The sequence below is a fragment of the Pithys albifrons genome, chromosome 6 (genome assembly GCF_047495875.1).
Source record: "Pithys albifrons albifrons isolate INPA30051 chromosome 6, PitAlb_v1, whole genome shotgun sequence".
Lineage (NCBI taxonomy): Eukaryota > Metazoa > Chordata > Aves > Passeriformes > Thamnophilidae > Pithys > Pithys albifrons.
Genome location: NC_092463.1, coordinates 36,751,984 through 36,774,086, shown reverse-complemented (window position 1 = coordinate 36,774,086; position 22,103 = coordinate 36,751,984). Strand labels below are relative to the sequence as shown.

At 40.0% G+C, this 22,103-nt stretch overlaps 1 protein-coding gene across 4 annotated transcripts in view; it reads right to left on the bottom strand.

Annotated features, from left to right (window-relative positions):
• The window catches only part of RGS6 (regulator of G protein signaling 6), a 283,923-nt gene that overhangs the window by 170,700 nt on the left and 91,120 nt on the right, over positions 1 to 22,103 (bottom strand). The window contains exon 1 of one of the 4 annotated variants that reach the window (XM_071558238.1): positions 19,485 to 19,530. The exons of the other annotated variants lie outside the window; for them this stretch is intronic. The gene's annotated coding sequence lies outside the window, so the exon portion shown is untranslated. Of the gene's footprint in view, positions 1 to 19,484; positions 19,531 to 22,103 lie in introns of those variants that run through there. 4 annotated transcript variants of the gene reach the window in all.

Sequence of the window (22,103 nt, the reverse complement as noted above, 5' to 3'; positions counted from 1 at the left end):
ACCCCACTTAAAAGAGCCTGGCCCTATCCTCTTGACACCTGCCCATAAGATATTTGTATGCATTGATAAGATCCCCTCTCAGTCTTCTCAAGACTAAATAGGCCCAGATCCCTCAGCCTTTTTTTATAAGAGGGATGTTCCAGTCCCCTAATTATCTTCTTAACCCTCCAATAGACCCTCTTCAGTCCTTCCTTTGTCTCTGTTGTATCAGGGAGCCCAGCACTGGACATAGAACTCCAGGTGAGGCCTCACTGGAGCTGAGTAAAAGGGGCAGGACCACTTCCCTTGACCTGCTGGCCAATAGCTTAGGCATCCATAACACGAGCAGCACTCAACTAATGTGCAAAATAAGTGTGCCAAAAGTCTGTATGTTCTATGATCTGCTGTTGAGAAGGAATGAATAAGAATTCCCCATAAAACAGAAGGTGCTCCTATCTTGTGTTTCTGAGGCTCAGTTTTCCAACCAAGAGTCATTTGTAGATGCGTACACATACATGAACAAACAAAACCACACGTACTTTCCCTTCTTTCTTTACATGTTTCTAATTATTTTATCTTCTGCTCTGTTTTCTTGCGGAGCAATGACGAAAATGACCAATAAGGAGTATTTTTTGACTCCTTATATTTCTCCTCCACTATGTGTCCTCAAAAATAGCTATTATTTAAGTGACAGCTTTTCCTTTTATCACCCCAAGGAATCCCAAGGGTTGAGGTGTTTGCTTACAGTATATAGCTCCAATCATATGCAAGGTGGCTGAGTGAAGATCCTACTTCTAAATCCTGAACATACAGAAAGTCACACTATGCTTAAATTTTTACGTAAAGAAAAGAATAAGGTCTCTCTAGCTTCATTTTAGACATTTGAAGAAATACATGGTACCTGAAATAAATTAGAACCCCTAAAGCTGCATACGAGCAATGCTAGTGGCCAATGGCCATGAAAATGGGAGTACTGTATCTTTTGTAACTGTGGCACAAAATATTATGGAGGTAATTTTATTACTGACAATAATGCAAACACACACACAAACCCAAACCCAATAAAAACAAAAAATCACTTCGGTGTCATTTCAGATCCCAGGGTAAATATGAGAATCTGACAGGCAACAACATTATCTTATGGATGGGCATAATAATAAGAAAATATTAAGTGGGGGGAAAAGGTAAAATCATGCTTAGCCATTTTTATTGTTTATTTTAACACAGGGAAGGAGTAAATCTAAAGGCACTTAAGCAAGATGTCAATTAAGACAGGCTCTACCTTAGTCCCAAACTGAGAACTATGATAATCTAGGATTTGTTTCTGTGTCCTTTCATTTTAATTTGGTGTTACTGAATTGTGCTGGCTCTCAGCTAAAATGGGTTCCAAGCCAAAAACTTCCATCTTCTCTTTAACAAAATTGTTCATACAACCTTGTATGAATAATTTTGACTTCTCGTTGCTCTCCTATAACACTTACTATTGTCAGCTGTATTGCTCCCTGCATCTTAGCAGCCCTTGAAATAATGGATAATTTTCTGACACAGGCTATACAGAACAAGCCAGCACAGTGTTTCCATAGGCACAGCAAAGGCATATGCCTGGGATGATGGAGAGCAGTAAACAAATGATGGAAGTCTGAGAGAAACATCTCTTGGCTTTTCCATTGCAGCCTTTCCCACAAGCCCGCATAAGAGGGATGGAGAAACAGACAAAATGAAAACAGTAAGAGCAGTAATAGGCGACCATACTGCTGGATCACATCATCTCACTAGTGTTCCTGCATTAGAACATGGCAAGTAAATGCATATAAATGTGCCCAATTATACAGAAAAGTATTTAATTAAATGGGGAGGAATCTATGATATTACTTTTGAAGCTTCACTATCCCTTGTCTGTCCCCCATCATTTAACTCATGTTTTGTCTAAACATTGAAATAAACATGGGATTTATCTGTTATCCACAGAATGTTAATCTGAGCCATGCCATCTTTCCACTGCTAGTAAACCAACAAATACATGCATGGATCAGTAACAACAGCTCACCCTGAGCCCCACATCGTTGGAAGGCAGCTCACTCTTTTCACCTTCATGAAGGAGAAGGACTACCCAGATAACTATAAAAATTGCATCACTTCCATTTTTATTTACATCTCAGAGTTGAGAACTAGCATGTGGGGCAACATCAGGTGTGTCTTTGTTGTTAATGGTTCACACTGGGGAACATGAGATGTAAGTCGAAATACGGCCATTTGGTTCTTCATAAAGGGGTGATCAGCTCTTCCAGCAACTATTGGTACCATTAACGGGAGAACCTTTTCTGCTTGCTAACTACTAGGTAGCTGGATATGCTAAATAAACACTGACACTATGACACACTTCACTGAGTAACACTAGCAAATACATGAATTTACATCTGCACTTAAATCTGAATGCAAACTGAAACATTGCTATTACCAGGAAAATAAAAAGCCCAAAGGTGATGATAATACCCTAGACTCTGCAAAAGCAAATAGGGGCCAATGGATTTTTCTATTTACTTGGAAAGTGGACATTATACTTTTTGACTCTGGTTCTAAACCATGTGGAAGAAAAATTGGATAAGTAGTGATTTTAAGCAGGACCACTGCATGAAAGGACACATGCTGAGCAAGTGATGGATTTTACTGCTAAAAGGATTGGAGGTTCTTAATGGATTGTTAACATGCTATTAAGAAAATGGTTTAGAGGGCCACACTCTAGAGATGTAAGGGCATTACTTCCTACATGTCAATGCATCTCAAGGGTGTGCACACATGTGCATAGAATACTTTAATATGGTAGCAGTTTGCTGTAATGAATATAGAATGTAAGTCCACTAAAAAGCAGAGAAAGCTGATTCAGTATCATGCGTGAAATAAGCTAGTACTCTCTGATGTCTTCACAGTCATCCCTACATGGATGTGACTTTAAATAAACAAGTTTGATTTCAGTCTTGGAATGGGATTGCAGACCACAAAACTGTCCAAACCTGATATTCTGCCTTGTGTGGCACAGCAAAGCTTTCTAATGTTAACGATCCACTTTCTTTTCCATCGTCAATCTCTGCAGTGAAATACTGACAGGCCTTGCTGGTGGGCCTTCCTGATTATCTTTTAAAACAGAAAAGAATACATAGACATAAAAAATTCAAAGATAATAAACCTCTAGGCTAAAAAAGGTGCATCTACCACCTGCACAATTGAGAGAAGCTCTCACTCAGTGCCAGGCATCTGGTTTCAGCTTCTAGCCTCTTTCCCCACAGGGGTTGGTCACAAATGCCAGATGCAAGATATCACACTTCTTTTGTAGATGCGAACTATATTTAGTAGCACTTTACCATTCATGAACAGTGATATAATTCTGAATCTATCTCCATGTTTGGTACTCTGACTGTCAGCCTCTGCAGAGTGGTGAAATATGGAGGCTCTAAACATACTGACATCTCTGCCACCCACTGAAGTGGTCACAGTCAAGTAATAAAGGAAGGACAGCTTGGAGAAAGCTGGTATCAGTCTGGTGGTATTGTCAATAAAACTGTGAAATAATTTCCTCATGAAACTCCTCAGACTTTGCACTACTCAAAACCTATTTTTTTTCTCCTAACATCAAGTTTTATTCCAGTTTCAGTCTTTTTGTAAGACACATCATTAGAAGTCTCCAAAAGGAGATTCCCCCCACTGCTTGCGCCACCAGTGAGACAGAACAGCACACTGGCTTTTTTCAGATTGTATCAATTATGTTATGATTATCATGGAGGTATGTAATCTGCACAGTTATGCAAATACTACAGGAAAATCAAACTACGACCATTTACTGCAGGTATTCAATACAAGTGATAATAACTGATGCTCCTTTTCCTTTTTCCCTGCCATATTAAGGTGGTGATCTTCTACTACTCACATAGTATTCACCTTTTTTGAACCTTGATAGTTCCATCTCACCAAAGACACAGTAACTATATAAATCTACCCAATAATATGGTTAGATCACACCTGTGCAACAGACCGCTGAAAGCCAACACCTTGAAAAGAATCAGAAAAAGATTCTAGCAACAGAAATATGTCATGTCAATTACAATACAAGTAAACTTTGCTGTTTCTTTTTCTTCTGTCCTAAATGTGGAAGATAAAAAAAAACCAGTGCCATCTGCCAAAGCTAGTCCTAACCTCCCAAGACAACCTTGTAGTTGCCAGCTTGTCAGTGATGAGCGAGTGATTTGCAAGAGCAATCAGCATCAGGAGGCTCTCCACCAGGCAAAACACATTACCAGGGCAAAGACACATAGTGGTAGTTGTCTGAAGGCAGAGATTAAGGGAAGCAGGGACTGCTCTGCCTGCCTGGCACCTTCATGTAACACTCTGAAAGCAGATTTACTCCGTTTGCCAAGCTCTGCAGAAACAGGGTACCAGAAGTCTGCAGGGTAAGGTTACCAAAGGGATGGATCCTCAGCGCAGGAAGGACACAGACCTGTTAAAGCGCAGCTAGAGGCGGGCCATGAAGACAATCAAAGGGCTGGAGCACCTCTCCTGTGAAGAAAGGCTGAGAGAGGTGGGGCTGTTCAGCCTGAGGAAGAGAAGGCTCCAGGGAGACCTCACTGCAACCTTTCAGGAGTTAAGATGGTCTTATAAGAAAGGTGAGGACAAACTTCTAAGCAAAGCCTTTAGCAACAGGACAAGGAGCAATGGTTTTAAACTAAAAGAGGGTAGACTTAGACTAGGTATAAGGCAGACATTTGTTGCATTGAGGGTGGTGAAACATTGGCCCAGGTTGCCAAGAGAGGTGGTAGATGCCAATACACTGTCAACAGATTTTTAAGCTCCACATTATAAAATATTGTTATGCTTCTTTTTTTTTTTTCTCCAAACCAATAAATGACTAATTATATATTCCATGGACTTGCAAATGGCAATTGCCTTCACTCATGACAGCTCGTAGACTTTGGTAAAGAAAACAGAAGACCAGGTTTTCAGTTTAATACATCCACTGAACTGGTCCTTCCTGCTCCTACCACTCTACTGCCTGGACTCTCTGGTAATGTTCACCGCTCTAGGGATGTTTAACAGCTCCAGCAATACCTGTTAGTATTATACTCAAGCTGGGAAACAGAAGAAGATGGGAGTGATTGGCTGGGGGAAGGGGCTGGCTGGGGAAATGGGAATAGGTGTCTCCCACTCCCTCCTGTTGTTTAACCTTCATTCTCCTAGAGCTGGAAACACCCATTTTCCCAGTGAAGCTCCTCAAATTATCACTGCTCCTCAAGTGGCATAAACAACCTGGCGCATTGCATGTGGGCTAGCAAAGGTCCCTATGGGATAAACAGGGAGCCCTGGAAGTCTTCCCAAGTGTGGGGGAGAAGTGTGAAATGTATTCCAATCTCATGTCCAACACTGGGCAAGGTGCAAAGACATCCTGTGCTCCAGAATTCCTGCCAGGCACCATCTGTTGCCCAAACACAGCTCTGATCCCAAGGCTAGGTATATAACAATCATATATTGAGTCACATTGGCACTTTTTGTGTCCCACTGAAGTTTTCTGACTTCATTCATCACCACAATCTTTGGAGGAAGGAGCTGAAATCCCCCAAATGGAGCTCTATCCAGAAGCAGCTCAAAACAAAAAGGGATGGAAATCTCACTGCATGCTTGGTCAAAAGTCTGCTCTAGGAAATGAAAAGCAGACCTGCCTTTCCTACTGCACAGCCACTGAAACTATCATAAAAAAAATTCTGACAGTATAAACTTCCTCTCTTACTTTATGTGAGCACATATATGTATGCATTTATGTATGTACTTACATGTGTATTCATATATGAGTATAAATATTGAAACACAGACATGCGCAAATGTTTTTATCTCAGTGAGGTTGAAATATTGCTCTGAAATATTTATGATGGAAAGGTCTCTGGATATTAATCATTCAGTTCTACTGACGGGCAAGTGGGTTTCTTCAGTTATTTGTGCAGTTTCACTTCTGTCATGTCCTACACCTTATCCTGTCAGAAGAGAAAGCTGAAAGCAGAGACTTGCAATGGTCCCAGGACTCTGTTCCTCAGACTGCAAACTTGTTAGCACTTCTGAGAAACATTTTGCTGATACAAGCCTAAATAGAATGTGTTTGAAATGAGAGTCCCTTAAGGATTCACACAGCTTCTCAATAGGATCATTACTGGGAAACAGAAATATGTGCTGATCTGCCTGCAGAAAGGCAGAGAAATTCTGTGAGAAATTACAGAAAGCAGTAAGGATTCACCTCCATGTCAGGCCAAAATGGATGGCAACAACTTCATTAACATCTTATTCATGCAAAGCATCCAGCAGCTTTGCAAAGCTGATGTAGAATTCAACCAGTACATAGTTTTACTGAAGATGAAGTCTGAGCTGTAATACAAGTCATAGGGAATTTTTTCAGCTCATGAACACTACATATGTCTTCCTAAGCAAGCATTCTTTTAATTTACTTTAAGAATTTCATAGGTTTAGAGGAAAATTCAGGTTGGAAGGAACCTCTGGATGCCTCAAGCACAATCTTCTCCTCAAGCTAGACTTGGCTGGGAGGTGAGACCAGGTTATGTAGTACTTTGTCCCTTTGGGACACAAAGCCCTCTAAGGATGGGGACATGGCATTGATCTCTTTTGGAAATCTGCTCCCTTCCTGACTATCCTCGCAAAGAAAAAGTTTTTAGCTTCTTGTATGAAACCTGCATCAGAAGTCATTTGTGTAGATTTTCTTCATGATAGTAGGGTTTCTCTTCATTTATTTATTCTTCAGAGTACTTTCACTACAACAGCTCTGCCAGGTTAAAATGAGGTCAGACTCTGATGATGAACACATGGCTGAAATAGTCCAGCACTCCAGTTAGAATCAGGTCATCTCAGAATATCTTTCCATTTTTAGCTCAGCTAAAAGGAAACAAAAGTTTGTCAACATTTCAAAGGCTGAATGGTCATCACAAAATTTAAGCCAAGTTTTTTCCAGCAAGAGGTTGGCCTGTGCTGGCTGTGAAATCTACCTTTTTTCTGGAAAGGGAGAGATGGGAACCTGGTAGATCAGGAGTACCTATATGTTCAGTCACTAAACACAGGCTTAGTTCCACATGGTAGTTTTAAATTGACATGTTGTAATGAAAGTAGATCATTGATGGGTTGAGTTTTTTTCCTTCACCAAATACTAGAGCACAGATGCTGTGCCAAGATGAATGATTCCATCATGCAACAGGGATTAACATTCCTGCTGGGGACAAAGACTTCAACCATCTCTTTAACAGTGGGCTTGACATTCCCATCTTGTTCTACATTTCAGACCACATAAAGTAAAACTTTACCCCAAACACTGGTCAGTTACAGTTGCTGATTTCATACTCCACAGTTCAGACAAAAGTAAACCAGAATGACTTTTAACAGGTAATGCTCTTATAATTTCCTAGAAAAATGTCTAAAACCTACTTGGGATTTAAGCTTGGGTGCATCACTAAATATATCAGCATTTAAATGATGCAATAGTTCAGAAAAAGGCCTTTTACAACAGTGAATACTGTCATTGCTCAAAACTGAGCACCAATATACACTCTCAAACAGCAAATTAGCACCAGTTGTGACCTGCTGAAATAGTATCGTCATGTTAGGCATCACTATCACTCGAAGACAAGACACAGGGCATTAGTTAATCTAGTTTCTGGTCTTCCTGCACATATTGTTCAAGAGTAAAATGTATCCTGAATGGCATCTGTTTCCTCTCTTCCTGTGTAAGGTTAGGAGAAAGGGTTTGTTTCAATGGTTGACACATGGAAACGAATGAGCTCAGAGACTGTTCCCTCTGACAGCACTTCTGCTACAGATACAGGGGAATCCACAAGTGACAAAGTTCTGGTTCAAGCCAACAACTTTTTCTTCCCCCAGGAGAGCACATGTTGGTACCTACTGCATTTTTGACTTCAGCAGGTCATGGTGGGGATAACACAAGGCCCTTCCATGAGAAAACAGATGGCATAAATATGTTGTTGGAGTTGCTTGCTACATCAGTAGCACTGGGCATTTGTCCCAGTAATAGCTAAAGAAGCGGCTGGGAGGGCAAGAACTGACTTCTTACAGAACAGCTGAAAACAAACAAAAGCACAGAGTAATACTTCATTAATAACCTCTTAGGTAAAACACCTTTGTTATCTTGTTTCTCACTACTGACACTGCAATTATGTGTAAAGCAAACTATCAATAAAGCCTACAGTTTCAGAGGTACAAAACTTGGCCACAAACAACAACTTCCCAGCCTGAATTTATGCAGATAGGCCGTTATCTTGGTAACAACTTAAAACATTTCCTTTTGAGATTTGATCATGTTTTGGCAAAACATATGAATATCATAAGTTATTTTGTTCTGCATATGATAAAAGCACAAGTGAAACTCTTTTTTATACTTATAGTTGGTTCTTGTCAGCCATTACTCTTTAAGGGGGTAAGCGCTCCTGGGAGGGCAGGACGTGTGAAATCAATCAGGATTCTTCACAGTGCCAGTAGTGAAAATTCCTGCCATCTCTATGACCTATTCAGGCTTTTTGTTTTCTTTGTTGTGTCTTCTAGAAATCATTATAAACTTTGCAAAAGTGAAGAACTGAAGCACACAGAGTCAGCTCACATATAGCAGAGCAGGGGTGAAGAAGGAAGAAGCGTGCTCTCCACATCAGTGCAAAGGCCATACATTTCAGACTGTTTATTGTTGGTTTCATTTTTAAAATCTTTCATTACATTGCTCACAGCTTTTAAGCTACCTCTTTCCCTACAGTATTATAAACTGATGTACTACTTACATGTCAACAGTGAACTGCATTAGTGTGCCTTTGGCAAGAGCTGTACTTCCTAATTTTTCCTCATGAAATGAGTGATAAAACACTGCTGTTACTGCATAAGATAAAAATGCAGTTTATTACCAGCCTTACTGCCTGCAATTATTCTTGTTAGTAGTGTAATGGTAATTTACAGACCAGTGCTGCCAGTTATGGGCCAGATCACTGGCCCCCTAGTAGGCCAAGTATACAGGAAAGTTCACAGATAATAATTAAAGTTCACAGATAATAATGACTTCACGCTTTTATCTAGGCTAGACATGAATGCACAGTTCAGACATTTGACACAGTTCTGAGGGCAGAAGCAATTGAGGTAGATCCAAACATAGATGAACAGACGGAAAAATCAGAGATAGTGCAAATACCACCACAGCACAACATTTTTGTTGGCACATTTTATATTTGATGGTATTAGCATGGTAACTTTCCCATTCAGCCCTTTCTCATGTGTAACTTTGTTTCAGTGCTTCTGCTAATGTGCACACATAAATGTAGGAGAATGAATGGGGAATTCACTGACCTTCATTTCCCTGACCCAGCCTAAGCCAAAGGCAGGAATGCAGCTTTTGCCTTGGCTCTTAAACTCCTACGCAAATATTTTGATGTTAGATGACAACTTCTTTTAGATTGGTATGGCAGTTGGTTACGTTGTACATACCTTTTTCTTTCAAAACCCCAAATCTTCTGGCTAAGATAAGCAAACAGCCATGTCAACAAGGAGGGAAAGGGCTGGGACCACTGCTCCATTCAGTGGTCAGCAGGGCAACTCCACTGGAAGACATTATATGCTTTCAAATGATGTGCATGACCACTTTTAGCTTCCCTTATGACTTTTGAAGACAAAGAAATATAGATTAATTGAAAGGTAAACTGAAAAACTCCTAGAGGTCTTGACAAACACAAAAGGTCATTATTTTTTCCTTCACTTATGTTTGCAACTACTTATGTATCAGCACCTCCTAAGGTCTTGGACTTCACCTTTACCATCACCTTCCTTTTCTCTCTTGACTACAGCTCCCCTTTCAGATTTCAGCTTGTTGCACGCATAAACAGCCGTTTCTTTCATTCTTCCTTTTGCACAAAAGCATGACCATGTTGTACAACTCCAAACAACTACCAAGTCACACAGTGATTTCAAGCTGGAGCTCATGACCGTTCGTACTTTTGGCATCTCCAGACTCTCTGCTCTCCATTTTAACATTTGGTTCTTGTTGGCCCATACAGTTAATCTTGTTGCTGTTAAATACAGGAACATTTTTCTCTGCAAATCCTGCCATCTGGAACAGTTCTCTACTTATGTTTCAGCAAATCACTTGCTTTTAAAAATCTGGAAGCATATTGTCTCCCCTTGCTTGAAACTGAATTCCTTTCTTTATCACTGAGAAAGCGATGCCACTGCATGTAGGGCTGGTTTGTCCCTTTTACCCAAATATACTCCTAAACTGTTGTCATGAACCAGTGCCTTCAAAATTACAGATACATAAAGCAAAACCCAGGTCTTTCAAATTGGGTTCACCTCTTTTTGTTTGTTTTTGTTTGTTGGTTTGGTTTGTTTGGTTTTTTGTTTTTTTTTCCAAACAGACCATATTCCAAAACCATGAGGCATTTGGGAATATAGTCTGCATGAAAGCTTTTGCACAAAATAAAGCTGTCTTATTCTCTCAACTATTCAATATTTGGTGTTCCTGGAATTACTTGAGATGAGAGAAATAGCCTCCAAATAAGGGGCAAAATTCAGTTATTTGTGTTATCTACTTTGAAAAAAACTGCTTGAAATAGAGCAATTAGTAAATTGTCAAACAAATGGTGACAGATGACAACTTCTGCTGATATATTGCCTGCTGCTATTACTCACGTTTTAAAATAAAAAATAGACAGTAATGTACATATATTTCTATTCTTTGTGCATTAATAGATCTCTCTTTCAAGACTCTTAGAATTTTAACTGAACAGCTCTCACTTTAACCCCATTATTCTGTTAATATGACATAATAATCCAGAATATAGCTTTACCCCTGGCCATTGGATAGGTAATAATAAAACCTTAGAATGGCAATGAAAGATACGGACAAAGGTCTATGGTCGAGATTCTAAAGAGGTGAAGCCTCTGTGCATTAGGTCAACAATTTTTACTCAATCATAAGCCCAAGAGCTAATTTCAAATCCATTGTCCTGATAAATCAGGAACTGAGAGCTATGAAACATGTTTGATACAACTGTGACCAGCTGTCAAAGAGAAATTACAGCAGCTTTAAATGAGTGAAAGGTACAGGTTCAAGCCCTTTTCCTAGTTTTTATCCTATGCTGTTATTCTCCAGAAAACCTGGCCTTCAGCTGGGGTGTGACTTCAAATCACTGCCATGGATGGGGCTATCACAGCTCCAGTGAGGCAGAGAAATAATCATACTAAGGGAAAAGAGATAATTTTCTCCGAGGCAGCATCTCCTGCCCCAGGTGCTGAGGTGCACAGCACAGTCACCAGTCAGACCTTTTCTGGACAGCTGCTCCATCCTGGCTCGCCCTGCTCAGTGACCTCATCAAGGGTGAGCACCTTATGCCAGTGTGTGTGGTCCTGGCTGAGATCTGATGTAGGATTGCAGAAGCCTTCCAGTACTTTTTCTGAGTCTTCAGGGCAGGCTGAACTTGTTCTCCTTTTCTATGCTTTTAAGAGATGCACTCATTTTAAGAAGTTAAAATGTTAATTTGATTTGCCTTGTAGTTATGGTTCCATAACAATGGCTAAGATACTATATTAAGAGATGTATTTTCTAATTTAGTTTTTCTTATTTTCTTACATTTTATGTTACCTCTGTAAATCATAGAATGGGTGAATTGCTCAGCAGAATATGACTGTACCCAGTCTTAAGTACAAGAACCAGAAGTTGGAAAATAAGACTCAAAAGTTTCTTTTCTGCTACAGATATGAGACTTAATTTAGAAGAATGCCAGCCAATGTTATAAAGCTACTACTTTTACCCTTTGGGCATACAAAATTCATCATTAAAATTGACAATTAGATAAAGGATCTGAAAGCAATATAGGTTTTACGATGGAAAATCTTCATCAGGGAAAAAACCACAGTGTCAGTTTAAAGCTAATCACAACCTGAGATCTGAGAGAAAGAGAACAGTATGCAGAAGGGCAGCAAAATAATTGAAGAGTCCTGGTCCAGGATGCTTGTATGTGTACGGGACAGTACAGTAAGTTTTATTAACTCCTGACCTAGGCCACTGCCTATAGGACATGTGGACATCTATACTACAGTCGATACTTTTTGTGTAGGCATACAAGTTAGGGCAGTTGCCTTTAGAAATCTCAGCCTGGAATATGCTACAAAATGCAAACATTAGGCCTTTCTAGAAATCCTCATAGAAGGGATGTGCAAACAATATCACATGTATTTTGCCTTGATACTTTTCTTTGACATCACAAGAAGATCTCTTCCCCCAAGGATTTGGGAATTACAGCTCTGTGTTTGGCACACTTGTATTTACTTGTGAAATTAACTTGAAAAATACATTCCAGGTCCTTTTTTACAAATAAATCAACTTTATCATTGCTGTTTATAAAAAAAATATTGTCACTATCTGAGACTCACAAACCATCCTTTCCCTTGCTTTTAAGTACTATCCTGACCCATCACACAGCTACTCCTCCCAAGAAAAGAAATCCTAGCTCAACTCCATGTTACACTGGAAGTAGTGAAATAGGAAAAGAAATGATTTGATGCCACTCAAACCGCATAGACAAGAGAAATGAATTAACATGATAAGTATTTGCTGTTCTCAGGGCTGCAAATTGCAGGCTGGCTGAACACAAAGAGAAAACACATTACAAAAAATAGCTGATTGGTTATTCTCAACTACCAAAAAGCTGCTTAGGATGCACTGAAAGAGAACTTCTGCAGCCAGAAAAAATATTTCTGAAGATGATAAGAAGAAAATAAAGGAATCCCTCCTCCCCAACTTTAAAATTACCTAAGCATTTTAGTGTTAAAAACAAAAGAGAAATCCCCTTGAAGCCCACTAAAGACAGATTAAATTAGTCAGTTGCATGTACTTATTGAAGAAAAAGATGCTATTTGGTTACTTGGGAATTACTTTAAAATGCATACTTTAAAATACTTTGGCTGGTCTTTCTGATATCTTGCTTATGCATCTTCTCAAATACCAGAACCATAGACCTTAAGTTGGGGTTCTGTTCATGTGCTTCTTATAAAAGTTTATTTCAATAACCTAATGTAGTAGTTTTAGCTTTAGTCAGCATAGGTCCCCATTTAGGCCTCAGTTTTTAGCAGGCCTCAAAGGTTGTGACACAGATTAGAGGGGACAGGTATCATCTGACTTAAGCAGCCATAGAGGTATTTCATATCATCTGACATTATCAGAAAGTGTCGGGGAGTATAACAAGCAAGGTGGGGGGAGTCTCTGCTCTCTTCGGTCCATGCTTCTGACCAGGACGGTTCCCGCTCCCTGACTGCTGATATCAGGCCCTCCTGCCGGTCGGCACGTCTGTTTAGCCGGGGACGTGAGCACATTCCTGTTAATTCCTCTTTCCCTCTTGCTGGGAGGTTTCCTTTGGGGAGGGGGTTTGGTTGGTTTGGAGTTTCACCTGTTAGCTGGGGCGACCTCGGTGAGCCTGTTGTTGTTTCCTGTCACTATGTGCTATTTCATATTCTGTGTTAAGCTCTCCTCTTCTCTGTATAAATATAAAAACCTCACTGTGTTTAAAGCCTCGTTTCTGCTGTTTTCCCTCACTCTCCTGCTCTGGGAGTGGACTTTTTGACTGGGTACCAGGCAGTTGGCATTTTGCCAGCTCAAACTATAACACCTAACTTAACCTAAGCCTTTTGTTAGGAATGCATTTGAGAAGAGCAATTTCTTTTATTGCAGCCAAAGATAATGTTCTAAGTAATTTTTTTTTTAATCTATTTAGAAGAAACCACAATTTCTGCTGGAGTCTTCTACCTGCAGTGCAGCATTAGAAGCTGCCTGACAGTGGCTCCACATTTGATTCTGCAAACCTTCTATGAAGGAGACAAGAAAAAAAAAAGGAAAGAATACTCCATCCCCTAGAAATGTGGATCTAAACCTTGAATCCACTTCTCCCAAAGCCTGAATAAAACCACAAATTTGTCCTTTAAGCTTTATTATTCTAGGCTTCTCTATACAAAGAGGTGGAAATATTTAGGCATTCAAATAACTTTAGAAGACCATCATACCTTATGCAAGGCACTTCCACTGCACAAGCATGTTCTTGGCAAGTTCAGCAGTGATCGTACACTTGGTGATTAAATGGAGCTGGCGAGCAGGACCCCAAGCAGCGCCAACCCACCTGGGGCTAAGTGCAGCATGACAGTGCCCAGAGCCATCATGACTCTGGGCAGAACAGTGAACTCAGCCTTGCAGCAATCTAGTTCTGACAAACAATGTTTTCAGAGCACATAAATAAACTTTGCTAGTAATTATACATGTATTTATAATGCATCCTTCCTCCAGGAATCCCAAAGCGCTTTACGAATATCTATGGATTCTCTGCAATAGACTTCTTGTTTAGAAATCCCAGGATTGCCAGCACAATCAGTAAATGACATTTCACTTGGACAAGAGGTACTTCAGTGGCATCATCACTTGCTGTCTTAACAGAACTACTTTGTCTTTCTTCAAACTAGCAGTTAGACACAATCCCTGTGCTTTGTGAATGAATGAAACAGCTAAAGTCTCATCCCTGGCTTAAAGGCTGTTGGGTAGGTTGAACAAAAAGGCTTTCACTAGCATTGATAACAGCTGGGAATAAGAGTTATAATAGCAACATTTGGGAACACACGAATACCCTGGATTTCATCCTCTTTCAGTGGTAGAATTCAACTGAAGCTGCATGGCTGTAAATCTGTGTACGATAATTGGACCGTGTTGCCAAACATGTTTATTCTCTTAAGGCCACCTAAGCTTTAAAGCTAAAGGGACATTTGCATCATGATTTAGTGAAATCATGGTTCATTTCAGCAGAGTGATTAAGACTCCAGAACTATTTGGACAGCAGGTCGGTTGCTACTGCCCATTCTCATACCCAGAAGATACAATTTTCCCTCATTTATTTTTCCCCAGGCTCATAGAGTATCTGATCTAAACTAAGTGATTTTTTCCCATTATCTCAATGACTGGTATGTTTTATAGCCAGCCAACCATGGGCACAAAACCCAGCATTTTCTTTATGACAAACACTTGATGACCTTAAAAAAATCCACAACATCAGCCTGTGGGAAGTCTATGGAGATCAAAGAAACAATTCAAGTTTGTATTCGAGTGCCATTCTATGTCTAGCACTGTCTGGAGTGATGCTACAAGAACTGCATATTGCTAGTATCCTCTTCAAGCACAGTGACAGGGTTGGAGAGGCCAGTAAACAAAAAGCACTGTGCTGTGCTGAGTGTTCCATGTCTGTCAGCAAATCGCTAGAAATCCCCACAGAACAAAAATTATGTTGTGTATATCTAGGTAAGTTATATCCACAAACGCAGATGTTCCAAAAACATTACAGCAATGTGTATTTGAGATAGACTGTGGAGAGGAGGGGGTTATGTAGGTATCACATAACTTACCAAAATTATTTACTTCCAGGATGGTACTACACAGAGTGCTGTTACGCAGCTGCTTCACATCAGATTTGCAGAACACTCTAACTCACTTAAAAGTGCCACAGAATTGTATGAAATAAATATGCAACTGAAGTCAGGCCCACCTGTAGATTTAAAACTTCCTTATTTATAAAACTTCCTTAATGGTATCCAAGGCCTCAGCTTTATGTTTCAGGCAGGAGATTCTGCCTTTTCCAACAAAAGGTCTTCAGCCCAGCCAGCCTGCCCTATCTGCAGAGATGAGAAAAGACAAGCCAGGCAAGTTGGTACATCTCAACACTGGCTGCTTTAGAAAGTCAGCAATAACTAACTGCCTAGCAAGGGATTTTTATTTATCTACTCCCAACTCTTTGCACAAGACAGCAGACAAGCACCAAGGTGAACAGCAGGAAGCTGGGGAGGACACCTGGGATGCAATTCAGAATTACATGGGTTCTCTAGTGGAAAATCCATGACTGGGGATAAGTCCAGCCAGAAGGGTTAATTCTCTAGTGCAAGGACAGAGGGTTTGCACTTTGCTTAGCACAATCAGTTTGTAACAGTCAAACACTGCTTCAAAAGTATATCTGGAAAAATTCCCAGATTGCACATTTGATCCTTTAATTTAAACCTCTGAGAATGAGGGTGGCCACAGAAGCAATGAGAAGGATTAAAGTACTGGCTTCCTCCTGCTTCTCCAGCTCTGTTAGAAGAGGCTGAGTCACGTACATCTCTTCTTAATTACTGAGTTGCAACACACCTCCCCCCTTTTTCTTCTCCCACTTCTCCAAGCCTCCTCTCCCAAACATGCCTGCTATTACCAGGCAAATAGAAGACCAGCCCCTCACCAATAGATGTGTACAGCTGTCAGTACAGCAGCAAAATAAGCTGCAGTTTCCCTTTTCCATGACAGATCCTGTAACTCTGCCTGTGCTAGGCAGTTACATAATTCAATATCCCTCCTGGAAAGGAAGTTAATTTACCCAATTAAAACAGGAGGTGAAGCAATGATACCATTATCACAAGTGAAACATGGTCAAGATATCAAAATGAGCATCCTTATGGTAATGCTGAAGGAATGCCTGTGCAATTTTTCATGTTCAGAACACAGAGGAATGCATTTTCAATGACTTTGGTTAATTTGCCAGCTCATTCTCTTGTCACTGGAGAGACAGAGGCTGCTCCAAGGAGAAATTCAGAACAAAAGTTAGTATTTTTCTCTGTATTGCCCTTTCTAGGAACCCTATGTGTCCCTGTTGACGGGTAAAGTCATATCCATCACCCAAGTCTCAAGGTATCCCTTGTACATATTCATTCTTTCAGAAAAACTATAGCATTTGTGATTTTTTTATGTAAAACCCAGAGGAGTTGTTTGCCATATTTCAGGCCTCTCAAAATACCAAAACCCTATTTAACTCTTGAAGTTTTTAAAACTGCTCATGCTGAAATTTCTTAAGTAGCCTTCAGATCCACTGGACAGTTTTTGGAGTAAGAACAAAACAAAAAAACCAAACCGAACCAAACCAATCAACAATCAACCAATTACTATTCTAACTAAAAATCTGAGGGTTATAAAAGAATCAAACCTTGAAAAACAGGGTGCACAACACAGAGTAAAAAGTTTATTGTTAAACACACTTGGCAAAAAGGCACATGAGCTCGGAGCTATTATAGGTTAAATGGTTATTTTGATGGCAATTTTCTGGAGTCTTCAGAAGCCAAACACACTCTCTAGCACCCAAAGCTTCTTCCTAGCAAAATGAAACTGGTAGCTCCATTATCATCAGAGCTAAGCAATGTGGTGCACCACATCAAGCAGAGGGTAGCTTATATTCTTTGTAATATCTTAGAAAAGTACTTGTAGATGTTCTGGTATCTCTAGTAAAAACTGCTCCAGTAGAAGAATCCCATTTTCTAATGCACTAAACATGCACCACTGATGCACAGAACCTCCAAGCAAGATTATTCTGATGCATTTAAAACATGCCCACATATGGATATGTCATCGAATCCAGACTCCTTAGCCTCCTCATTTTCAGCACCATGTCAGTTTTAAATGATTCTGGCTGAGCGAGATGGCAGGATGCTGAAAACACTGTCAGCAACTTACAGGCTGACTCCATTAAAGTACTCAATATTGCTAACATTGGTTAAACAGGACTTAAAAATGACTCCTCTGCAAAATCAGACTCACAGGGTTCTCCCTTACAATGCCCACAGCACGAATAGCACATAGATTTCGATCTACTCAAGCAGAGAGCTTAAACGGTTCCCTGACTATGGGTCACTTTGCATTAAGGGTTCAAACAAAAATGAAATTGCAAATGGAAAAATTACTGGAACCACAGAGGAAATAATTTTGATCATTAGTAAAAAATCTGCATAAGTTCATACAGAACACAAGGTGATTGAGGTACCAACTTTGCAGTGATACCCACAGTGAAGCCAAGGGTGGTGAGTATGGGAAAGGGGTATCAGATTTTAATGAAAGGTCTTTGTTGAGCTATGGGAACGTCAGCCTTCTTTACATATAAAGCAGTTTTAAGGCTCAGAATTACACTCACAACTCCGCAGAAGGTTGCAGAAGATTATGCCACCCAGAGACTGGGGTCTGTGTTTGAATGTGTCTAATCACTGAATTTCATTTGGCTCTAAAGTACAAAAAAATGTTTTCCTGGTAAAAAACCTCACCAAAACCTCCATGTATTTTCTAAAAACAGCAATTCTGAAATTACTAGTTCTGAGTATTTAAGAACATCTTATCCTATCTCTAAACCCAGAAAAGCTTGACTGTGGGTGGCCTTGAAAGAGTGCACAAACATGCAGAGGTGGATCTCCTGCCTCAACCTTCAATTCTGTATAATCTCTGAAATCAAATGAAACCCCAAATCCTCTTCTTGGTTCCTCTACAGGAAGCTTTATGGCCTGTGACATGTACAAGCAGGAGCAGACAACATTAATGGCCCAGCTTTTAAACCTACTTATTTGAGCTTGAAAACTGCACAAGGCAAACATTTCCATCATCTCACAGGGTATGTGACTTTGGGCTCCCTAAACCCCTCAGGGGCACTTCCTCACTGCTCATGTCAGCTGCAAATTATACCTAATTTATCTCTGTATTGTTAGATCAATTACATCAGCAACCTATTTCACCAGGCAAGACTGTCCGTAGCTTGGTAAGAGTTCAAGCTTACAACTACCATTCTTAATCCAAAATATTTTGCATTCTGATGATGTTTAGACTAGACTTAAATACTTAGCTCTTCAGTGGGATTGCTCTGTATGACATGAGCTCCTTAAAGAAGGAAAACCATTAACCTCTGTGGAATCTGGAGAACATAAAAATCTTCCACACCTTCCTTTTGAATTTACGTACAGGTTGTAAATAGCCAAATCACAACAAGAACCTTATGAGAAAGAAGACAACTTTTTTTTTTCAGAATTATTCTGTCCAGCATGTATGTGACCATTTGAATAGGGTGTTATTAGACAGCAAAAAGAACAAGAACAGTATATACCTTTAGTATCAATATATTCTAGAGATATAGAATAAAATTAACTTGAAAAACGCAGATCATCCCCATAGTACCTTGCTGAAAAATTTGCAGCTTTGAAAGGTTGGAGCTTTTTCTCCCTTTACTTTTTTTTAGATTTTGATAGCACAATCACTTTCACAATGAATTAATTGTTTTGTACACATTCCATCTTAATTTACTTGCTCAAGTGTGGAACCAAGTGTGCAAGAAATCACTTTGTTTCTTGGGAATCTGTTTTTCTGAGCAAATATCCAAGGAAGGTTAGTGAATACTTTGGAAAATTTGGATGGTAATTTTAGGGGAAAACCTCTAAATGCCCTTCTACATTCTAGACAGATTCACATGGACATTACAAGGCACATAGATTTAGTGAATTAAGTCAAGCTTATCTGAAATAATGATAAAAGCAAGCTGTACAGCAGTACAACATCAATACACAGGAGAACTGAAATGACAATGGCTCAGCTATCAATGCCATCATCTATGAGAACATACCGCTGAATTTGGTTACTCTGTGATGAGCAAACAGGCTCAATCCATCTTCACATTCAAGCATGAATAATTTTCCAAGTAATGGTGAGATGTTAAGTCATTGCTGCTGAAACCTCCATCACATCTACCATCACTCCCCGGAGGGGAAAATAGGCCCTGCAGTCAGGATCTCAGTTTCTTCTTCATCCATAACATCTTCTTGGCCTGTCATTTTGCTCAGAAACAAAAAAAGCCTCTTACTAGTGCTGCAAAAAGGAAGACATTTCATTCTGGAAGAGATGAAAAAAAGTCTCATTACCCATTTCTGAAGCAGAGCTAAAGCATGTAGTTTACTAGTCAATAGCAAGAAGTTAGCTGCTCACTACCTGACAGCAGCGTTGTGCACATGACCCTGTCCCAAAACAGCATCCCACCTAACAGTGCTCACTTAGTACCCAGTAATTTACTCCCCAAAGCCTCATCATCTCACCTCTTTGGCCCCCAAAATAAGCATCATAACCTACTGACACCCCTGGGACTACCTGAGCTTCTCAATCCAGCAATTCAACCACTTTCACCCCCAAAATACTTCCTAACATGGATATCTGGGCTTTTGCCCCAGACACCCTCATGTCTCTAGCCCACTCTCAGCTCTCTCTATCCCTGCCCTCCCCCAGCTGTGTCCAGACACGTGTTTTTAGGGGTGATCCAAATAGAGCCAGGCTGTTGCTAGGAAAAACCCACCAAGGTACAACTTGGAGAGCAGAAAACCAGAACATCTGAGAAGCAGTCTCCATTGACTAATGCCACTGCAGCCTGGAGAGCCAGGCCAGAAATGAAGAAGGTGTATAGCTGCAGATATAAATGGAGGAATTACACTTGGAATACCAGAAGCTGGAATATGACTAATGCATCTAAGAAAGTTGATGCATGTCCTACAGGCAGCTTATATTTTATTCTACCCCTAAGCAAAAAAGTAGGCGGCACAGGGAAGGAAAGATCACAGCCACCCGCTCTTCTTTATCATGACAGAGCCTTTTATTTCTGTAGGACACTTTTGTCAGAGTAAAAGCCTCCCCTTGTCCTATAGCCTGAGCATTAGAGAGCAGTCAGCCAGCTTACACAAATGCCTTATTTTGACAGCAAGTCTCCTTAGTTTCAGCATCTATTATCACATTTGTCTTTTTTCTTTCTTTTTCTTCAGTTCTGCTGAATGCTTTTCTTAATGACAATCAGGAAAGAATTAAGTCATTATTAGAAGAGAGAAATAGCATCTGGAAAGTAGTATACATCATACTAAAAAAGCTTTATAAAAGATTCCTGCCCTATTAATCTTGATTTATTTGAATATAGTTGATTAGACTAGTATATTTCATTCTGTATCAAGGCCAAAGTTTTAACATGATGTATGGAGATAGGTATATAGGTAGGTGCTCATCAAACCTCAGAAATAAAATCGGTGAAATCATGCCAAATGCAATTGACTCAGATGAAGCTGGAACCGAAAAAATGAACAGTGGCAGAGTACTGTTCGTGTTCTTCTAAGACACACACCATAAAAGTTATTTAAAATATAATAAGACTTTATCATTTGCAAGATGGAAGGCTGTCAGGGTTTTTTTTAATTATGCAAGCTTTGTAACAGATGTAATGAAAACCAACAGTTTCCTGACCAGTGAACTTTCTGTCTCAGTAATTAAAGCCTCTTGTATTACTGTAAAGTACAACTGATCTAGTTTCAAGAGCTCTGAAAGGTAGCTGGTTGAATTTACAGGACAAAGCATATAGTGGCCATACAGAAACCCTCTTCTATGAGCAATACTCCAAGAAACCTGGGGCCCCTATAGAGATGTGTATATAGAGACTTCAGTAGCAAGAAACAGCTACAACTACTGAAAGCAAGGCAATAAATGCAAACATACTTCTCTTTCTCTTTGAGAGTGAGGGAAGATTGAGCATTTCACAGATGCAGTTCCTTCCTTTCTGTTGCTGAAGCTCTGTCAGTGGACACTTCGGAAGATAGGTGCCAAACAAGGATGTCCAAGTGCACTGCACTTCCACAGCTTGCCAGCTCCTGAAGTCCCTGCAATCCTGTGATTCCCTCTTCTTCAAAGGGCCTTTTCTCCCTAAGCGCTTCCACTCTATTACCATATCACCTTGTACTCAACAGTCAGTCCGCACAAACAAACCAATACTCCAGGACACTCATCTGGAGGCAGTGACAGAAACAGAAACATATTTTTAACAGAATCATAGGTTTATCCAGCCTCCAGATCTGCAAGAGCACTGCAATCTGATGTAACACATTATAACAGGGGTAGTAAAACAGAAGAGCTAACTCTTCAACAGCTGAAAACTGTGACGAGAGAAGCAGGGTAGCATCCATCCTTTTGGCCCTTTTGGATACATGAGTCTGTACACTTGCTAGGACTAAAAGGTCAGTAAGTTACTCTCTCCAGGAGAAGCTGGAAAATTTGTTTTATCCCAAAACAAGTACCCTGGTACATGACAGGCACTGTTAGGGAGTCATGCCAGCAGAGAATTTTAAAAAAACCAGCATCACCAAGTATTTCTCATGCTCCATTCTGTGAAAAACTGCCACAATTAGAACAGCTTGAAATAAAACTCTTGAAGGAGCTGCAG